General features: G+C 35.1%; 1 long non-coding RNA gene across 1 annotated transcript in view; it reads right to left on the bottom strand.

Annotated features, from left to right (window-relative positions):
• Nucleotides 1-23,079, bottom strand: part of LOC127539740 (uncharacterized) — a 66,085-nt gene that overhangs the window by 22,653 nt on the left and 20,353 nt on the right. The window contains exon 2 of the long non-coding RNA XR_007948028.1: nucleotides 21,268-21,469. This is a non-coding gene — a long non-coding RNA (uncharacterized LOC127539740). The remainder of the gene's footprint in view (nucleotides 1-21,267; nucleotides 21,470-23,079) is intronic.

Raw genomic sequence — 23,079 nt, 5'->3', positions numbered from 1 at the left:
AGAGCAGTAATGAACTGAATCACCCAGGGAAAGAACTCTGGGAGATGACTATGAACCACTACATGGAATTCCCAATCTTTGCCTCTATTTTTGTCCACCTGTATTTTTGATTTCCTTCATAGGCTAATTGTACACTATTTCAAAGTCCGATTCTTTTTGAGCAGCAAAATAACTGTTTGAATATGTATATGTATATATATATATATATATATATAATATATATATATATATATATATATTATTTAACTTATACTTTAACATATTTAACATGTATTGGTCAACTTGCCATCTGGGGGAGGGAATGGGGGGAAGGAGGGGAAAAGTTGGAACAAAAGGTTTTGCAATTGTCAATGCTGAAAAATTACCCATGTATATATCTTGTAAATAAAAAGCTATTTAAAAAAAAGATATTTGCTGCCACTGCTGCTGCTGTTGAGGTCTAGCTTTGGGGTACCTAAATGAAATTAGGGTTAAGGTCTAGTGGCAGGTTTGGGGTACAGATTTGGCGCAAGGGGGTCTAGTAGCGGCACGAGTTCCCAATAAAAGCATTTATTGACCCAGAGAGCTAGATTGATAAAAGAGGTTTATTATTAGATAAGCAAAGTTAAAGTATAGGAGAAGGTAGAGATAAAGAGGGCACTGGACAGAGGGTCCAATGGACAGAGGGTCCTCACATGGTAGCCATGTTTGGAATCTCTGCAAAGAGGGGTTCCCAGCGTGGCCTTTTTATAATAGGAGACTTAGCTCGAGGGGCTTTCGGATGTAGCCCCAAAGTTGGCTCATATCCGGGTGGGGCTGGGAACAGGTCAGATCTTCTATTGGAATTCAAAGGGACCAGGATTTGTGAGTTAAAGGGCAATTTACATCATTAACTAGGAGAGGGTGGGAATCTAGAAAGGAATCTTTCCCGCATCATTGCTATTGTTTTTCTATTCTCTGAACTAGATTAATAGACTCCTCACATGGATGAGTTAAACCACTGGGATCTATAATCTCTGGGGCCTATAGTCTTTATTGTCATTCTGGTCACTTTTCAATTTGCGTCTGCTGTTACTACTACTGCATTCTCTAGTTTGGATTATCACAGGCCATTCCTGTGAGGGGCAAAACCACCAGGCTCTACATTTCAAGGACCATGGGGCCATATCTTCCCCTGAGTCATTTTCTATTCTATTTCCAAGTATATCTTCCTTTATCCTCCTGCCACACACACTTTCCATCTCTTTGAAAATTGTAATAAAATCAATCCTAGGAAAGACTGAATAAATTGTAGCATATGATTATGATTGGATATTATTGTTCTATAAAAAAGGCTGAGCAGAATTCTTTCAAAAAAGAAATCTAGGAGGATTCTAGGAAGACTGTGGAATAGATTGGTAAATTTCAAGCTCTCTGGACTTCCCCTCACAGAACAAATTTGCACCTCAGGGTGAATATAGTCTTCTGAATCAAGAAGATATGGGTCTTCCTGATACAACTGGAGAAAATTTGAAGAAAAGCCCCAGGCTGGGGATTAACCTGTCTGAATTACAAACACCTTCGGGCTAGTTTTACTGAAACATCAAGGGAGATCCCAGGACCTAGCTGGATGTGACTGAATTTTCAGTGTATGATTGAATCTTCAGCAGAAATCACAAAGACCTTCACTTCCAAGATCATTTGTGGAGCTAGAGTTTGAGTCCAGGAAGACAGAGTGAAGCTTGACTAATTGGGAACATCAGGTGTGCTGCTGAGACATCTTGGGAGAGAAGGAAGCAGCATCAGTGAGTGTAGAAGCAGCAGGGCAGAGACCCTGCTGGCTATGGGCACTTGCAGGAGGATGGAATTCTTGGTTTGAGGTTCCTGGTTAGAGCAGAGAGCTAAAGGGAAACTTGAGGCACCACTTTCCACCCCATGTTTAGAAGTGCTTATGTTGAGGGGTGAGGATACCTTAACAGCGATGGAGGTCCCCAGGCCCATGTTGCAGATTTTGTGAAAATTTCCAGACTGAATCTCCAAGTGAGGTTTTGGCAAAATGGGTTTATTTCACTGAGAAAACTATTTCTCCCAGTGAGCTAGTTCCTAATTAGGAAGATAGCAAAGGTTGAAATACACAGCCTTATTGTTGGTGGAGTTGTGAACGAATCCAACCATTCTGGAGAGCAATCTGGAATTATGCCCCCAAAATTATCAAATTGTGCATACCTTTTGATCCAGCAGTGTTTCTACTGGGCTTATATCCCAAAGAAATACTAAAGAAGGGAAAGGGACCTGTATGTGCCAAAATGTTTGTAGCAGCCCTGTTTGTAGTGGCTAGAAACTGGAAAATGAATGGATGCCCATCAATTGGAGAATGGCTGGGTAAATTGTGGTATATGAATGTTATGGAATAGTATTGTTCTGTAAGAAATGACCAGCAGGATGAATACAGAGAGGACTGGCGAGACTTACATGAACTGATGCTAAGTGAAATGAGCAGAACCAGGAGATCATTATACACTTTGACAACGATATTGTATGAGGACATATTTTGATGGAAGTGGATTTCTTTGACAAAGAGACCTGAGTTTCAATTGATAAATGACGGACAAAAGCAGCTACACCCAAAGAAAGAACACTGGGAAACGAATGTGAACTATCTGCATTTTTGTTTTTCTTCCCGGGTTACTTATACCTTCTGAATCCAATTCTCCCTATGCAACAAGAGAACTGTTCGGTTCTGCAAACATATATTGTATCTAGGATATACTGCAACATATCCAACATATAAAGGAGTGCTTGCCATCTAGGGGAGGGGGTGGAGGGAGGGAGGGAAAAAAAATCGGAACAGAAACGAGTGTCAATATAAAGTAATTATTAAATAAAAATTAAAAAAAAAAAGAAATACACAGCCTTGATTATATTTAGATCTCTATGGCCTAGGAATAGGGAGTAATCTCCAGATGAATTGAGGGACTAATTTCCAGGTCAATAATGGGTGGTAATTATGCCAAGGTTTCCATATGAATTGTAGGTTTATTATTATTGTGGGATTATTGTGGGCATTTCCCCTGGGAATCAAGTAGGAGGGTGGGGATGTTCCCAAAAGCCTGGAGGGATTGAGATTCAGGATTTTTCCAACCCACATCCACCCCCTCCAAAGATCAGGGGTACACAGTTCTATTATGTCACACTAATATCTCTTAAGAACTCTTAAGAGAATTCAAAAATCAAATGAGAGACATTGAGAAAAATCTAAAGAAAAAAGTTAAAACCATCCAAGGAAAATAAGAAGCTTGTGAAAAAAAAGTTAACCAATTAAAAAAAGAGGTACAGAATATCAAAGATGAAAATAACTCTTTGAAAACTAGAATTGAGCAAGGGGAATCCACTGAAGCTGCAAGAGACCAAGAAATAACAAACCAGATCACAAAGAATGAGAAAATAGAATAGAATGTGAAAAATCTTATAAGAAAAATGACAGATCTGGAGAACAGATCAAGAAGAGAATATATAACAATAATTGTATTGCCAGAAAATTCTGAGAAAAAAAAGAACCTTGATACAATAATGAAGGAATAATTAAAGAAAATTTTTCTGGAATAATAGACCATGAGGGGAAAGTAGAAATATAAAAAAATCCATCTATCATCACCTCAATGAGATCCTATGTGGAAAACACACAGGAATATTATTGCCAAATTTTGAAACTCCAGATCAAAGAGAAAATTTTGCAAGAAACAAGAAAAAAAACAATTCAAATATGTTGAAGCTACAATTAGAATTGAACAAGACTTATCAACAGCTACAATAAAATACTGCAAGTCCTGGAATCATATCTACTGACAAACAAAAGAATAAAGCTGATGGTCAAAAATATCATGTCCAGCAAAATTATCTATAATCCTGAATGAGAAAAATGGGCATTTAATGAACTTGAAGATTTTCAGGACTTTATATCAACCAAACATAAACTTAACAGAAAATTTAACATATAAGAGCTAATATGAAAGATCAATTTTAAGAAACTTAACATGGACAAATTATTTGTTTTTTTATATATGTATATGTGTGTGTATAACATTCACATCAACAATAGAGTAGTTCAAAAGAAAAATTGGTAGAGTTAAGACTGTTGTATAACAATCAAGTTATACAAATGAGGTGCAGAAGAAGAATAGACACAGAGGCATTAGAGTGGGAAGGAGGGCTCATAATTCTGAAAACCTACTCACATCAGAAATGGGTTCAATAGGTAACATTACAATGAATTGTATAGCAACCTCCAAAATCAATAAAGAAATAAGGTAGAATGGATGGGTGGACAGGCAAGCAAAGGATGAGGGAAGAAAATAAGTCAGGGCTCCATGGGTAGGGGGAAGTTAAGTAATAGTAAACAAGTTTTGGAGAATTTAATTAAAGAGGCTGCAAGGATAGAAAATATGTGTGTGTGTGTGTATGTGAGGTGTGAGTGTGTATATGTATGTATCTATATATTTATATATATGTATACATAAATATATCTTCTCTTAAATGTAGCTTACTTGGGAGTGGTGGGGGTGATGAAAGAGGGAGAAAAGAATAAAGTAAATAAGCTGAGCAGCAGAGAACCAAAGAACAGTTTACAAGGAAGTAAAGAAAAATAGTCATTCATTAATATAATTTCATATATATATATATGTATATATATATATATATATATTTAACTTTTTGTTATATATTTTGAATCTTTCCTGATGTTCTGTTCAGCACATGACTCTCTCTTTTCTTTTGCTTTATTTTTTCCCATTTCTTTTCTGTTTTCTTTTTTTCTTATTGTTTTTTCAAATAAAATTGAAAAAAAAATTACAAAAAGAAATCTAGACTTACATGAATTGACACAAAATAAAATGATAATAACCAGTACATTGTATTAAATAACCAGTGGAATTGATGAGATGATGGTTCGCTAGTTCACATATATACTTAGTACTTTGTATGGAAATGTAATGGTTCCCTAGTTCATACATATTCAGTATGCTGTAATAATGTAATTGTACTAAGGTATATAAGAGTTAAGAAGGACTAGAAGAGAGACATTCCATCTTTGCCCAGCTTCATGGTCCTGCCTTCATAACTTCTTCACTAAGACCAAGGACCTCTAGAAAGCTAGCCGGAACATTACAATAAATACTTGTTGATTAGTTGATTGGGTAGTGAAAAAAGAAACATTTTATAGCAAGATTCAAATTTTGAAAAATTTTTTTCTTGTTTCATTCTTCCATTATAGTATGAATAAACCTACTTTTGGAAAATGTGGTGAATACAATTATGAGAGGATGAGATTTTTGATTTTATGATAATAGTGGAAATAGAGAGGAAGGGATGAATTTGAGGGATACTATAAAGGAAAGCTTTGACAGAACTTGATTACAGATCATATATCAGGTATAACAAAGAAGTAATCTGTGATAACTGAGGTTTGGAGCGTAAGAGAATGTTAGTGCCATTGAGCCAAAAAAAAAAAAGGAACTTGATTGGATGGATATAGATAGTTTCTGCTGGGTTCAGCTGGCAAGCATACTGCCTACTTGCCCCACAGATTTTCAGCATTTTTAAAAAAACCTAATTAGTTAGTACTCATGACTTCGTATGCCTGAAGGGCCTAACCACCTGTTCCTACTATTTTGCAATTGACTGCCTCCAGGTGTCATGCTAACAGGTTTGGATCAATGAGTAATTGAAACTGAAGCTGGATGCCACTAATTATATCATTAAATTCATGTGACCTCCACAGATGGATTTCTGATTATGGATTCCCCTAGTGTAAAAGATGATGGGGTCACGAGTTTCCAAAGGGAGGAGTAAGGAGAGGAGACAAGAACTGTTCTCTGGCCTTGGCAAAGAACCACATGGTTTACACAACTGTGTATTTATTGCATGCATGTGTATATAATGAATCGCAGTGCATGTCTGCAATAGTCGCAAACACTTGCCAGAGTTCTATAGGTATGCTGGCTCTGAAACATGCCACGAAATCAAAAAGGAAGAAGGGGGAAAAATTACAAGAGAACATCTTCCACATTCCTTCCTTTCCATCTGGCTTGCCAAACTGCTCTACTAACTAACTTTCAGTTGTTTTACTGGCATTTCCTAGGGCAGTTAGGTCATACCAGGTCTGGAGTCAGAAAGACTCATTCATTTTCCTGAGCTCCTGAGTTCAAATCCAACTTCAGACTCTCACTAGCTGTATGACCTGGGGCAAATCACTTTACCCTATTTGCCTCAGTTTCCTTATCTGTGAAATGGTCTGGAGAAAGAAATGGCAAACCACTCCTGTATCTTTGCCAAGAAAATCCCAAATGGGGTCACAAAGAATTGAATGAACAACAATAAAAACAAAATCTGGTAGTTTAAAGCTTCTTTGCCATCTCTTCTTTTTCTTTTCCCCCAGGATAAAACTATTAGGGATGCTTCAATTTTGTCATCTAACAAGGCATATTTGTATACTTGTGAATAGCCTAAATCTGCATATTAAAAGTTTTTTCCTTAATGTTAATGGCTATGGGTATGCACATGCATGTAAAATAACATGTTAATATAGTAAATTTCCAGGCTATGATCTGAAAGAGCCTTGGTTCCCTGTCCTGGGGCTATGTTGCCCCACTGATAAAATCTCACTATATCTTGTTGATGCAGGCCCATCCAACTTCTTTCTTTTATCCTAGCCATTTTCTGACCAGCCATAGCAAGAGCCTTGTCCTCTCCTGTCCCATTCATCTTTTTCTCTGAAAACCATAATCAAAGTAACTCTTATTACTTCTGGAAAATGTGTCTTTTGATTTCCTTATTCCATTTATCATTATTACAACTCCCCAGAATAAAATGCACTCCTTTGGCCACAATTTCTTAATACATTTTGTCTCTTGAATTAGAAAATAATCTCTTTAGGAGTCTCATTCTCTCTCTGTCTGTCTCTGTCTCTTTGTCTCTCTCTCTGTCTCTGTCCGTCTGTCTCTGTCTCTGTCTCTGTCTCTGTCTCTGTCTCTGTCTCTCTCTCTCTCTCTCTCTCTCTGTCTTTCTCTAAAAATTTTATCTCAATGATTATCACATTGTCTGGTATATAGTAGGTTCTTAATAAATGAGGTCAATGCTTAACAGAATATAAATGGAGCAATATGTCAGACAAAATCTTTTTTGGATCTAGAAATGGCATTTGCTTTAGATAGGCCCAGATTAACAAAACAGGACACCAGTGACTTTGTTAATAGAGACTATACATTGAGTTTTAAAAACTTTCCAACAGAATTTAAAACATTCTTTGCCAATGGATTTTTCACTGCAGAAGAGTTTGCTATAAATGGATTTTATTACAATAATCCAAAGAAATTTTAGTCATAGTTCCCAGAATCATTGCTTTTAAAAGAGCCCACCCCACCAATTTTTTTCCAACTCAGCTACACTATATGTATGTACTTCTAAGTTTCTTGGACTCTGATAATTCTTTAAATGAGAATATAACTAAAAACATATGCTGCTCATTAGTATAATTTTTAACACACCTGTACAGCTCTAATGTCTTTAAAAACTCTGTGTTGAGGATGCTTTGGTTCCTTACAAAGCACCATTTAACTGAGGTTACTGTGGATGGAATCTCTTGGGCCATGGAAGATATACCTCTCCCTTTATCAATCTGAACAGCTCTTTCTTCACAGGAGAAAAGGAAAGTTACTAGAGTGAGAAAAAACAGGCTGAGAGATGGCTTAAATAGCTTTCCTTTCTCTTTAAGATAAAAAAAAATGAAGACCATTTTGGTTGTGGAATGAATCTATATGAAAGAATCAAATTTGGTCTCCCTGATTTAAACTTTTCTGCTTCTAAAGGTCAACAATTATAAAACTTGGCCCTTATGAAATGAAAATGGAGGCCATTTGCAAAATGCCTCCAAATAATCATGTGAACCTCAAAAGATAATTTTCTTAATAAAACTAACAGTGATCATGAGGTATCACAAATAAAAGTGCCAAAGCATCCCTTTATACTACAAGCATTGATTAAAAGTTGATAGCATAATGGAATTTTCTGAACACATTTTTTTTCTTCTAGGTAGGGTCTCCTAAGAAGCATATCATTAATAAAGGGCAAGAGCTAATGGCTTGGTAAATCATTGTCTGTTCCTGACTTAGCCTCTCAAGTGTTCCTTAATGCATCTTAGCAGGGTTATCAGAGCCAGATTTTTTATTCTCCCCATAGCAAGTGTCTCCTCCTTCATCTCTATTGTCATTGTGTTTACATACATACAGCCTGTAATTACTTATTTGTGAACATATAATCCTTCATAGAATGTAGGCTCCTTGGGAATGCTGACAGCTCCATTTTTGAATTTACATCCCCAATGCACAGTTCCTGGCTCAGGGCAAATTTTTAAACAAATTTTTGTTGATTGATTTATTGTTTAAACCACAATCACATTTATTATTATTTTTAAATCTTCATTAGGAGATGGCAAAACCTTTCCTTTATAGTATTTTGGATGCTCTAAGGACCATTTTACACATGCTTATATTTGCTTTAAAATCACTAGCATAAATAAAAACTAAATATGCCAGATTTGTTGTTATTGTTGAGTCATTTCAGTTATGTCCAATTCTCCATGATCCCATTTGGGGTTTTCTTGGCAAAAATCTTGGAGTAGTTTGCTATTTCCTTCTCCAGCTCATTTACATAATAAAGTTAATTTTATTAGTGTGGGGTATGGGCCCCACTAATATGGATAATTTGATACTTCATTGGGTCTGTAAGCTCATCAGTGAGTGAGTGCTCCTTCCAACTATACAGATCTGTTTTTAATTCTGACTTCTTATCCTGTATAATTGTTGACCATTTCCCATAAGTGTTCACATGGAGTTCGCCAATGTCTTGGCTTCTTTTGGACACCATTTGAGTATTCAGTTTATCCATTAGCTATGTTTCTCTTTCTACCTACCTACCTAACCAGCCCATCTCCTTTGCTGGTCATTATCATCGTTTTCATCACCATCATCATCACTATTTTCCCAGTAACTTTAGGGTAGACAGAGAACTTTACATATACTGTCTCATTTAATCTTCATAAAAGTGCTGTAAAGTATTATTTTACAAATTATACAGATGAGGAAACTCAAGCTGAGAGTTTAATTGATATGTCCAGGATCATACAACTGGCAAGCATCAAAGAAGTATAAATCAAATAAGTATTTGAATTCAAATCTTCTTGACTTCAAGTCATCTTCTCTGATGATAATCTTTATGATGTTTCTTTTATTCAATTTATCAGATAATAGGATCATAGATTACAACTGGGAAGGGCTTAGAAGTAATCAAGTCCAATTTCCTCATTTTGAGGATCAGGAACTGAGGTTTATAAAGTTAAGGTGACTTTCCCAGGGACAGAGAGCCAGCATCAGATGCAGAATCCAAACCCAGAGATTCTTTGCTCCATATATAGAGCTACATAAACCGGGGCTAATCTAGCAATCATACTCCTTTCCATTACCCTTTGGGTGATCTATAGTTTTAAGTTTTTGGAAATAGTGGTGTACAACAACTCATGGATCTATGGCTTTATCAGAAGAATATTGATAGAAAATGGAATTTGTGATTATTTGAAAGAAGTCAATTTAAGATCAGGCAGATAGACTGCCCTGATCTCAAAAGGCTGAAAAATTCAAATAATATTAGGATGTTTGCCAGCTCTGTACACACACATACAACAGACATATATACCTACATATATGTATATGTGTGCATACACATATACACATATGCACATGCATATATCTATATCTATTTCTATCTCTGTCAATCTATCTATTCATTTCAGGCTATCTATCTATTTATCTGTCTACAGCAAGACGTTTAAAAAAATAGGTTATGAATGATGAGGTGAAATAAGTCAGGTCAAACACAATACACATTTACATTCATTCAATACTGAGGATATAGATTGTAGAATTTCTCTTCAGAGCATTGAAAATTATTTTTAAAAAATTCTGAATGGCTTAAAGAATGAGATTTCCCAGTATCAAGTACTAAATCATACCTTAATCCCTGCCTCTTTTTCTCTCCAACCACATCCCCAATCTCCTGCCAAAGTTAGAATGCTTTGCAAAGACTTAACTTTCTATCAAGGGATAGAACTTAGCTCATCACATATGGTGTATATTGCATATTATTACTAAATTGGTGGGCTGTTCTTTTACCCTCTCATTAATATATTGTGCAGCATATAATAGATTAAAACTAGTTTTGAATATTCAATTCAAACATTTCAATAATTTTTTGATTTTTAAAAAATCACTGAAAATTCAGAAGTTCTATGTATATTTCATCAGACTAAGAACATAAATTATGTACACAACATAGCCCTAGACAATCGATCAGTTATTGGAAAGAATGTACATAAAAGTATATATCTGTTTAATATAGACAGGCAGGTTGTGGTAGATGGAAGAGATACTGGGAGGAGGATTTTAATAAGGAAAGGCATCTTTATGAATGTAGGGTGAGTTAAGATTAAAAGAGGCAAATGTCAAAGCATATGGAATGTAATGATTGAGGCTATTATATCCCGGGGGAAAATAATGGTAGCATTATTTGCCACTCAGAATTTTCAGGATCAGATGAGAAAAAATGTTATATAAATCCTAAAACAACAAGACACCATAAGCTTTTTTTTTTTTTATTGCTGATGGTAAGTAATAACTTGGGTAAATGCATAGAAGAAATTCTGCAATACACTCAGAGGCTGCCAAGCTGAGGTCCAAGCTTTCAGGTGGCAGGAAAAGAGCACAGCTGAGTACCAGCAGCTTTGGCGGCCATGCAGATACCAGTTATTCCTTGGACTTTTCCCCAGACTTATTTAGGAATAGCAGGAAGTTGCCTTTGGATGATGTTGCTTGTCAGAAACAGACCTCGGTCTGATGAAAGAAAGAAGGAACATGGCCTGGGATTGCATAGTCAGAGAGACGGAAGCAGAGTAAAAGAGCAGGAGTGTGAATGAGTCAGTTTGGTGTGAAAGGGATTCAGTGTGTATACTGGGGCATCGATTGAAAGAGCTCTGAAAGAGAGGGTTTACACAAAATCCAGTGAGTGATCTGATCTAAAAAGAAAATGAATGCCATACCAAAACAGTTAGTCAGCTTTAATTCTGAGTTGGGCCCCAGAATCATATATACCATTATGGAAGAGCTGTGATGAAAATGGTGTTGATAAGATTTGGTCTCACTCCACTTATTTGAAGTTTTCTGAACTTTCTCAGGCTGTTTTTGGAAAAGAATGCACAAAGGGTAACCAATGTCATAAAACTATGTGACTGAGAGTGTACAGGTTATGACTCCTGACAGGGAAGATGAAAAATAAGTGATCGCCCTTTAAAAAGATAGCTTCTAAGAATTATAATCATTTCTGTGACAGTGCATAGTGAGTTGGACCTAAAATCATGAAAATCTGAATTCAAATCCAGACAGATGCTTATTGTCTCTATGATCCTGAGTAAGTCACTTAAACTTCAATTTGCCTCAGTTTCCTCATCTGTAAAGTGGGGGTGATAATAGTACCTAACTCCCTGAGTTTTCTTGAGAATAAATAATATTTGTAAAACACTTTGTAAACCTTAAAGCATTATATAAATATTACCTATTGTTACTTTGCATATAGAAAAATGGAAAATTCTTTCAATGATCCCAAGAGGCTCCTCTTCATTTGAAAACAAAATAAATAAAACAAGAAAAAAACAAGTATTTTTAATTCCAATGTTTTTGCAGTGATGCTATGTGACTGTGAATCAAAGAGTTATAGACCATAAATAGTTCAAAGTGTAATTGAATTATTCAAAAATCATCTCTGATAGATCTAAGAAGGTTCCTGCCCATCACCAATGATGGCTTGCATTTTATGAATGGGATACCACTAAGGAGATACATAACCAGAAAATGAAGTCAAGTCATTAATGGAATAAGAGTGAGAGATAACAGACAGACTGTCTACTATTTTGGTACTGTTATATCTTGGTACCAAGAGAATCAGTCATCTAGCATTTATCAAGTTCTCATCATATGCCAGACGCTGTACTTAGCACAAAGAGAGGCAAAAGACAGTTCATAGTTGAATGGGGAATATAATAGGAAAAAAAATGCAAAAAAGGGAATACTGAAAATTTCAGAGAAAGGTTTCTAAGGCATTAGGTAGATCCTTTTATGAAGGAATTACTCAAGAATATTTGCTAGAGTTGCATAGGATAAACAAATTTATTTTGTGGTGGTTATAATAGACTCCTTGATAGCACAATTATGCGAAGCTTAGCAAGAGCATGAATTTATTGAAGAATTTAAGCATAAGGTCATCAGAAATTAGAGGTTTGAAAGATAACACCTAGTCACTTTCTTAGCTCCATAATGGTTTTTGAATTAGAAATTTTTTTTTCTCTTCATAATCACCATATTAGTTCAGGCTCTTGCCACCTTCCATTTAGACTATTGCCAAGGCTTCCTAAATCAGAGGTGTTAAATATAGTCAAACTATTACACTATTGTAGGAGCCCAAATCAGATTAAAATATAACTGGGAAACACATAGCAAAACAAATAAAAATGCAATAAAACATAGTTAACATTACATTTTAAAACTAATTCAATATGAGGCCTACAGAGATCTTTATGGATTAATGGCCCCTGTTTTTTGACAACATTGTATTCTACTTTCCAGTACCTCTGTATTCCAGTCCATCTTCCACAAAACTTTCAAAGTGATTTTACTTAAATGCAGGTATTACTGGTCACTCCCCTACTCTACAATCTTCAATGACTGTTCATTGCTTCTAAAATAAAATATAGGCATCTCTGTTTCGTCTTTAAATCTTTTTACAACCTGGACCTTGTTAATCTTTCCAGCCTCATTATACACTTTATATACTGTAGGTATGTATGTGTGTGTATACACAAACACACACACACACACACACACACAAATTATATACTGCTCTATACACTTCAAACTGTCCTCTTTTCACACATAGCACCTTATCTCCTATCTCTAAACCTTTGTTATAGCTGTTCTCCAAATCTGGGATGTATTCCTCCTGACTTCTACCTCACAGGACCTCTTTTTTCTTTCAGAACACATTTGTGAAGCACCCCTCCTTTCCTAACTAGTTTGCATTTCACAGTGTTTTGATTATAGGATCCTTTTTCCTTCCTTCCTTCCTTCCTTCCTTCCTTCCTTCCTTCCTTCCTTCCTTCCTTCCTTCCTTCCTTCCTTCCTCCCTTCCTCCCTTCCTCCCTTCCTCCCTTCCTCCCTTCCTCCCTTCCTCCTTTTCTCCCTTCCTCCCTTCCTCCTTTCCTTCCTTCCTTCCTTCCTTCCTTCCTTCCTTCCTTCCTTCCTTCCTTCCTTCCTTCCTTCCTTCCTTCCTTCCTTCCTTCCTTCCTTCCTTCCTTTCTCCCTCCCTCCTTCCCTTCATTTCTTTCCCCCTCCTTCCCTCCTTCCTTTTTTCCTTCCTTCCTTCCTCCCTCTCTCCTCCTCCTTCCTTCCTTCCTCCATCTTTGAAGCTTCAGGAACTAACACAATGCCTAATACACAATAGACACACAAGAAATATTTTTAATTGATTTGATTTAAATATAATAACAACAAATTAGTCTGGGAGAAAACGATATAGAGCAACATATTACATTGTATACCAAGATAAAGTACATGACTTAGACATAAAGGATATTATCATCAGCAAATTATGGGAACATCAAAAAAAATTTACTTGTCAGATATGTGGATAAAGGAAGAGTTTATAATTAAATAAGAAATAGAGAGGATCATGGGAGTTAAAATTGATAATTGTGGCTACTTCAAATTAATTTTTTTTCACAAAATAAGCCAATGCAGCCAAAATTAGAAAAAAGCAGAAAACTCGGAGTAGAGGAATTTATAGCATGTCTTTAATAAAGATCTCATTTCTCAAATTGGAAATCAAATCAAACTAATAAAAAAGGAGATATTCCTCAATTAATAAAAAGCCAAAGAACGTGACAAAGGACAGCCAGTTACAATTTCTAAAAGTAGAAATCAAAGCTATCAAGAGTTATCTGAAAAATTCTCTAAATCACTATTAATTAGAGAAATGCACATCAAAACAACTTTGAGGTAACACCTAATATCTATCAATTGATTATATTGACTAAAAGAAAAATGACAAATGCTGGAGGGGATGTGGAACAATAGAAATACTCATACACTATTGGTAGAACTTTGAACTGTTCTTACCATTCTGGAGAGAAATTTGGGACTATGCTCAAAAAGCTATCATCAGACTGTTCATATTCTTTGATCCAGTAATGTTACTACTAGCTGTGCATCCCAAAGAAATCAAAGAAAAAGGGAAGAGATCTAAAATATAAAAATATTTATAGCAGGTTTTTTTTCCTTTGGTAACGAATTGAAAGCCAAGGGGATGCCCATTAATTGGGAAAGAGGTAATCAAGTTGTGGTAATTGACTGTGGTGGAATGCTATAGAATGATTTCAGAAAAACCGTAAGATTTGTATGAACTGATGCAGAGTAAAATGAGCACAACCAGGAGAACATTGTATATAATGGCAGCAATATTTTAATAACAATCAACGGGGAAAGATTTAGTTACTCTGATCAATAAAATGAATGATGATAATTCCAAAACACTCATGATAAAAATGCTATCCACTTTTAGACAGAGAAATGACAAACACTAACATAGATTGGAGCACATTTTAAAATACATTTTAATTTTTCTTATTTTTCTATTTGCAACCTGGTTATTATAGAAATAGTTTATATGACTTCACAATGTATAAGGGGTACTATATTTCTTGTCTATTCAAGGGCTAGCTTGGCAGGGGGAGGAAGGTAGAGCATTTGGAACTGAAGCTAAATATAAAAAAAAATAAAACAACAAAGATACCATCAAAAAAGGATTAACAGGCAAAATGGTAATGCTATTGGCAATTACACAAAATCTGGCAATAGAAAGTATTGTGATAAAATCTGGGTTTGATGATTGTGAAATTTAAATGGTGTTATGACCTCTAATATAATGAGACTGAACACTGTGCTTGGAGCAGTTAGAAATCTGTGAACCACAAGTGATTCTAAACAGTTTGAGTGAATAGGGTCAGATTTGGAAAAAAATTTTGTCTTCTATATATGAATGGTAACTGAAATGATGGGATTGAGAGAGTTGATTCTGAAAAATAAAAAAGAAATATTACAGGAAAGAGATAATTGGAAATAACCAGAGAAGAAAAGAAATCAGTAAAAGATTTCCACATGGAGGGCTCAAAAGGGAGGAAAACCAAGGAAAAAGTGTCAGGCTAGGCAATCTTAATTTAAAGGAAAAATCAGAGGACATGTTCGAAGATAAATTCTCCTCTTCATTCTTTCTTACTAGCTATGTCACTTGTTAGTAAATTCATACTGACCTAGTACTTTGGGGGGAAGACATTTCTTTACAGCCCAAAAGGAGCATTTATTAGAATCTACATCAGGATATCAGAAAGAATTATTCAATAAACATTAATTAGGGTCTACTATATCCCAGGGGATATAAAAACAAAGAATGACCAATCCTAAAAGATCACTGAGAAGGTGGAAAAAGGAATGACAATCTTTCACATCCTTGGAATTAGTACTCAGAGAATAAACATTAAGCTTATTCAAGGGCAGAAGAAAAAGCTATGAGCCAGAAACTCCCAATCCTAATTATCATCTAATCCTTTATTCACTGGACAATTTGAGGTAAATTAAACTGCTTTACCCTTTGCTGTGTCTCCATTTTCTCTATTAAAAGGTAAGGGTGATCAATGTGTTAACACAATATAGGCTGCCTTCATTATCTGGTGATGGTAAAGTTACCAGAAAAGTTAAAATTTCTTAGAAGCTAAGGTCCTGTAAGAATACAAGGACAAAGGAGGAGACAAATCTTAAATAATGCCCCCAAAAGATCCCTTTTTGAGACCCTAGTCTCCATGTTTTTGAAATTTCTACACAACAGTTCCATCCAAAGACCACCCCTCAGGTAAGGAAGACTATGGACCCTTGCAAGTTTTCACAATGGATTTGTCACAGGTGTTGCTGTTTCCCACTGAAAGGGGAGTATTCACAGTGTCTTGGAGCCTTCAGACTTCTGTGGTGGTCTCTTCTGAGGCCATGCTGGCCTATAATTGGAAACATGCCAGAGTACCAGCTGGCATGCAAGGAGAGATGCAGTGCACTCTGGGGACTAACAGTTATTTTTGGTGCATCTCTGGATCTTGCATGCACAGAAAAAAATTCTGTAAAACACTGGGAAGGAAGCTCAAAAGTAATCCTAATGAAGAAAAGGAGTCCAAGAGATTACAGCTGAGTTTAGACTAAAATTATTCACTGCTGCTGATAAACTATAAGATGTTGACTATAAAATGCCTAGGGAAAGTGTGATTATACTAGAGTGGACGAAATTGAGACTCAATGATCACAATTAATTTGAGGGAAAAGAATCATTTTGACATTTCTTAATGATTCATATTAGATAACAGAAATTCTTTAAAATAGTTTAATAACAGTATGTCAGTAAGATTGATTTCTTTTGTCATCCTAGGTGTTTTATTTTATGCATATAAAAATATTATTTAGAGAAAGGGTCCATAAATTTCACTAGATTGCTAATGAAGCCCATCTCAGTGCGCGCGCACACACACACACACACACACACACACACACACACACATACACAGACATACAAGTTTAAGAAACTCTAAGCATTATGAGAAGTTAGTAAATATATGTGTGGATATTTAGGTTGGACCTATTATTTTCTTTGTGGCTTTGAAATCACTGAAGCAATGGAAACTATATTGAAAATAAGAATTTCTATGGCAAGGTAAAAGTTTAAAGTTACTGTGATCTTAAACTGCCCCACAAAACTGAACTTTTGAGACAGAGTCATATAGTGGTGACATGAAGTAAAAAGATTAGTTCTTAAAGCCAGATTAATTGCATTTATAGCAGAAGACCTAAAGATATATAGTCATGGGCAAAGTATTGATTTGAGTGTTTATTGTGCTAACTAAATCTTTGCTCAAGAAAACCAATAATCTCCCATTCCCGAAAAGAAATAAATCTATTTTCCTTTAATCATTGGAGGAAGGTTGTATTTTGTCTGATTTTGGAATGATAAAATCATCAGTTTATCCTAATTATAATATTATCTTGATATTAGTAAAAGTTAAATAAACTATATACTTTTAATCATATGAAGCACAATATTGTATGACTTCTACTAAAATGGGGAAAGAAGTTAATTGAGATAAAAAGTATCCTTCAAAGACAGAATATCACTTTCAAAAACACTTGTGTGTGTGTGTGTGTGTGTGTGTGTGTGTGTGTGTGTGTACATGCATGGCTAATAATCTAGATTTAGGCATACAGGTGATAATAGCCTATTGACTAATAAACATGTCTTTAGATTAAAAAAAACTATGATTCTTGGTACTGAATTTAGGATTCTTCAAAAAGCATTTAGCAGAACAAAATATATATTTGGAAGGCTATAAAAGCCTCTAAATTCAGATAGAAACAAGAGGACAAGGAGAAAAGGTGAGGGGAATGGGTAAAGTAAGGGATTCTTAGTAGGTGGTAGGTTAAGTAATGGTTCGGCAAAGTAGTGAGTAAAAGTAAAGCAGAGAAGTCAAGAAGAATAGAAAATAAGAGATATATACAAACAATAAAAATTAGGAGTAGAATTTATTAGGTTAAAAAAAATAGAAGGAGTAATCATTGATCTCAGACAAAGTTAAAGCTAAAACAGATTTAATTAAAAGAGAAAACTAGGGAAAGCACATTATGTCAGTCATATCAATCATTATTGTTTTAGATTATTCAAAATAACTAGCCAGTATAAGATTGAAATATTGCTATGGTGTAGGAAATGATGATTTGGTGGATTTAAGAAAATGTGGAAATGATTTTTACCAATATCTTTCACTTGGTGGAATGGATATAAGCAAAGAGATAGACTTTTACACTCTTGATGAATCGATTCAGAAAACATTCATTATGCTATACAGATACACACACACACACACACACACACACACACACACACACAAACTTCACATAAAATTAAGTGAAGCATATATGTGTACATGTCATCTTATTATGTCCTTTTTACAGTTGAGGAAACTGAGGCAGACATAGATGAACTTACTTGTCCAGGATCACACAGTTAATAAGTGTCTGAAACTGGACTTGAATTCAAATCTTCCTTACTTGTTGCCCAGACCTCTATGCACTCACGTACCCCTTAGCTGCTGAAGACTACATTAACTAGGGAAGACTTCATAGAGTTAGTGGTGCTTGATTTGTGCCTTACAGGAAGAAAAATATTTCAAATGGTAGAAATGTGAAAGGAATCTATTCTAGGCTTATGGATAGCTTGAACAAATGTACAGAGGGGAGGAGAAAATTAGGGAATGACCAAAATTCACTGTGTTAGGTAAAATATATGAAAGAAAATTGTGTACACTGAAGCCTGAAAGATGGATAGGAGTCCATTTATAGAGGGCTCCAAATGCCAGGCTAAGAAGCTTGTTTTTGACCATGTATGTAGTGGCCACTAAAACTGATCAGGATATGATCAGTTATATACATTCTAAAGATTGCTTTAATCACTGATTTCTCTTATTTAGATGATTGTTTCTATTTTATATTCAATAACCAGACAATTTATACTAAGCTGTTCTGTTTTCCTTTGCATGTATTAATCAGATTTCTATTTTATGAACAATAGTAGAAACTACACCAAATTTCTCAGCTATTAAAATTGTTTGAAACATTTTTAATGATTTTGACATTATGAAGATATGTATATATATATAATGTGGCATATTAATATATCATATATTTATTATATATACATATATCTTCAGATAATGAATTATTTAATATTTTGGAGACATATATGTATCTATATCTATATACAGATGTCTACATGTATTTCTATATACTTGAATAATTAAAGAAACATGTGTATACATACCTGCATGTAAATACATATACATGTACATCTCTCTATATGCATAACTTGTTCAATTAGATTCATTTTCTTCAGTTATGTAAGGCAATTTTAACAATTGGATGAATGTTCTTTGCCATGCCATACACACACACACACACACACATCTTACATGAGGAACCAAGAGTACAAATATATCATCAACCAATTAATCAACAAGCACTTATTAAAGACCCTCCCATTTGATAGATTTTCTAAATGATAGATATATAAAAAAGGAAACCATTCCTGCTCCCAGGGAACTAATATTCTATGGAGTGATAAAATTTTATATACACATATACATACACATATACACATAGTACATATTTGTGTGTATGTGTATCATTATATGCCAAAATATATAAAATAAATTCAATAGAATTGGCGAAAGAGGGCCTTGATGCCTAGGGATTAGTTATTAGGAATGACTTTATGAATGAGATGGTATCTAAGCAGAACTTTGAAAGAAGCTAGAGACTCTGTGTGATGACGGTGAAGAGGGAGTAAATTCCAGACATGGGAGAAAATTTTTGCAAAGGCTGGGAGAGATGGGATTTTATGACCAATGTAGAATTCAGTTGAAATGATAGTCTAGGGCCAAATAGAAAAAGTCTATTGTGTAAAATCATAGGATTATAGATATGGAATCGAAAGGGACCTAATGTGCCATCTAATCCAATCCTTTCCTCCCCCTTAAATTACAGATGAAGAAACTGAGTCCCAGAGAGATTGATGACTATTTTTAGAGCACAGAATTGGCAGTCAGGGCTTAAACTCTGGTTGTCTAACTTTAAATCTTGGTGATCTTTTCATTGTATCTCACTACACACAATGAAATGGAAATTGAAGCAACCAAAGAACCTCTATTCAAATCCCACCTCTGGATCTATGATACTATGATCCTAGTTTCTAAATTAATACCTCTTCCTACTATCTACTCAAAGATAATATGCACTATTTAACCTTTGTTTGAAATGTCTAGAAAGCAGAAATAAAAATCACATTGAGGTAAACAAATTATTCAAGTAAGAGATATAGTTTTTCATTTCATGATACATAACTTACTAGGGATTATTATTTTCTTTTTAAAATTCACCTTATAATTTTTCATATAGATATGTTCATTTCCATAACTTTGACTGACAAACACAATAACATATGTCTTTGCCCTTCTGTAAACCCTAGGTAAAGTTTGTGTTCAGAATTTATGCCATCTCTTAACCCAGTGGCAGTAATCTTCATTTACTTCATTATGGAGTCAAGATAAGATTCTCCACATTTCTCAAATAGTTGGATGTAATTTATTGTCACCATAGAAAAATCAGATTTAAATCCTTCTGGACTCCGATGGCCCAGAGCTGGTCTCCAAAGTTCAAAGAGGGCAGCCTTCTCATGTGATTAAGTTATCACTAATAGGGCTTTGCTAACCCTTGATGGGATCTGGTAATCTCTGAAGTCTAAAGGCTTATGGGACACTTAAAAGTCCTCATATAGTAGTTATGCATATTTTGTGGCATAAATCACAGGTGTCATAGTAAAACACTCTAAATGAATTGTTTCCTGCCACTAGAAGTAAAAAAAAAATGAAAATGAAAATCTTGTTTCCTCATGAAGCCAAACTCCTCTGGACAAACCCCCAGTGCCAAATGTGGTTTCCATTTGCTGTTTTTGGATTTATTTGTCTGTGCCAAAGTTCAGGTGTGCCAGCTCTTTGTAATAAGCTCTTTGGATGAAAGCTTGGCCAGCTCAAAGGATCCTGATGGATTTTATTGCTGCCTTTTAAGATTATTGTTCAGAAATACCAAGTCTAATTTTGAAATCAATTAGCCATTCGGCCTGATGAGGTGTTGGCCCAGCTCAGGTTCACACCCGCTGTCCTCAGATTATTACTAACTTGAGTCGGGTCCTCCTGAGGTACTGCTTCCCAGCATCTGGTGTGCATATGTGTGGTGTCCTCGGTGAATGCTGCTGATGGTTTAAATAGCAAAAAAAAAAAAAAAAAAAAAAAAAAGGCAACCCTCTAACGAAGAAAGCTTTGTACATTTGCTGCTGTTGGCTAGGAAGATAGACCTTTTTTTATAATACTGTGTAAAAGGGAGGAAAAAAGAAACCTGATAAATTTCATTGTTTTTATACTGTAATTTTTTTTTTAAGTTCTGGATACAGAGAATGTAAGTCTTCAAAATGAAAGGGAGATTAAACAGATACAAGGGAATCAGATTATTTGCTACCTACCGGTACCAGACAAATGGCTTTCCTTCCTTGTGTCTTCCCCATTACCAGACTGGAAGTGTTATAACTTTCCCAGAAGGCCAACTTACACAAGGGAATGACATCTCATCGGGCAGGCAAGTCACACTTCTGAAGGTGCAGATTCAACTTTGTGAGGGCAAAGAGCTCTGGGAACAGGGCCAGAGTCTTCTAGGTACCACCCATGCTGTTCAAAAGGAGTGGTAGACAGTTAAAAAAAAAAAAAGAAAGAAAGAAAGAAAATGAAAAAAAAAACCCTCCCTTTTCCCACTTACTGGCCTACTTTCCCATTCACTGGCCTCTCAGCCTTTGGGGAAAGCAGGGTGTGTTGAATTGTTCTCTTACTTGACACCACTGAAATTCTGAAATGGGGCCATTATAAGACTGTCTCATGTGAAGCCAAACAATAAAGACATAAATATAAGGCATTTTCCATGACCATTTTTATAGACAAGAACATTTCTTTAAAAAAAAAAAACTTTATAATGAGGGACACAAGTATCAGAGCCATTTATAAATGGGAAATAAAACTAATTCAAACCATTATTTTTGTGGAAGAGAATATAGCTATCTGCTAAATGCTTTTCATGTATAAATCCTTGTGACTGGCCCCGTTTTCTCTAAACTTATATCTAGGAGAGGCAGCTTAGTATGGTGGATAGAATATTGATCTAAGAGAACAACTTGGGTTTAAATTCTGACTTAAACTTATTAGCTGTGTGATTCTGGACAAGTCACCTAAACTCTCTGTGCTTCAGCTTTCTTGCATGTAAAACAAAGAATCTGGACATGATAGTTTCATTGGAAAACTCAAAGTGATGATTGTAAGGCCCTACTAAACTTGCAGATTTGTTGTTAGTGCTTGTGTGCTATTTGAATTTCAACCGAGTTAAGTCCAGAGTAGTTTACTTCTGAAAGACTGGCCACTGGTAACGAGCTTCGTTTTGATCGTAACTCATAAAATTCATCTGCTAAGGTGTTGAAGGGTTGTGTTCACCACCAGAGGAGGGTCTATCAAAGGGTTGAAGTCATAACTTTGTATTAAAAGGATGACGATGATGATGTTTCACATTTAAGGCAAATGATAATTGAGTAAACAATAATATTTTCAATATATACATAATAGTGGTTTTTTCATCTATAAATAGTTAACTTTGCAATATTTTAGCTCATACAGTTTCAAAATATTGTTAAAAGCTGCATGACCAATGAATAGAGAAACAGAACCACAGCCAGGAAGATTTGGAGTTAAGCCCTAACTCTGACATAAACTGGCTGTGTGACTGTGTGCAAGTCATTAAGTCTCTCACTGTTCTAGGCATGTCCATAAAAACACCACCACCACCACCACCAATTAATATTTGTATAACATTTACTATGTGTAATAAGCTAAATCCTTTACAACTATTATCTCATTTAAATAAGGTTGGTAAGTTGCAAAGAAGATGCCAAATTACATGGTAGGAAAAGTTTTTGTTTTTGTTTTTGTTTTTTTGTCTAGGGTTTCCCTATGTCATTGTAATGCCAAGTTTACCTCTTATCTTTTCATGTCTCCTATAGCTGTATCCATATTTATATTATACATATTTGCATGTATAGCTATGGGATGTTCCAAAAGTTTTAGTGCAGTTTAACAGCTCAAAATTGCATGAAGATTTTTGTGACAACCCCTACTTATGCATGCATATCAACACATATTCTAAGGAAAAATATTATATGGTTAATAGAAACAGGAAAATAATCCACACAATGAGTAAACCAATATAAATAACAATATTAATAAGTAAATAAAATCCT

This window comes from Antechinus flavipes, chromosome 6 (assembly GCF_016432865.1).
Source record: "Antechinus flavipes isolate AdamAnt ecotype Samford, QLD, Australia chromosome 6, AdamAnt_v2, whole genome shotgun sequence".
Classification (NCBI taxonomy): domain Eukaryota; kingdom Metazoa; phylum Chordata; class Mammalia; order Dasyuromorphia; family Dasyuridae; genus Antechinus; species Antechinus flavipes.
Note: the sequence above shows the minus strand (reverse complement) of the source record. Positions and strands in the feature narration are given on the sequence as shown.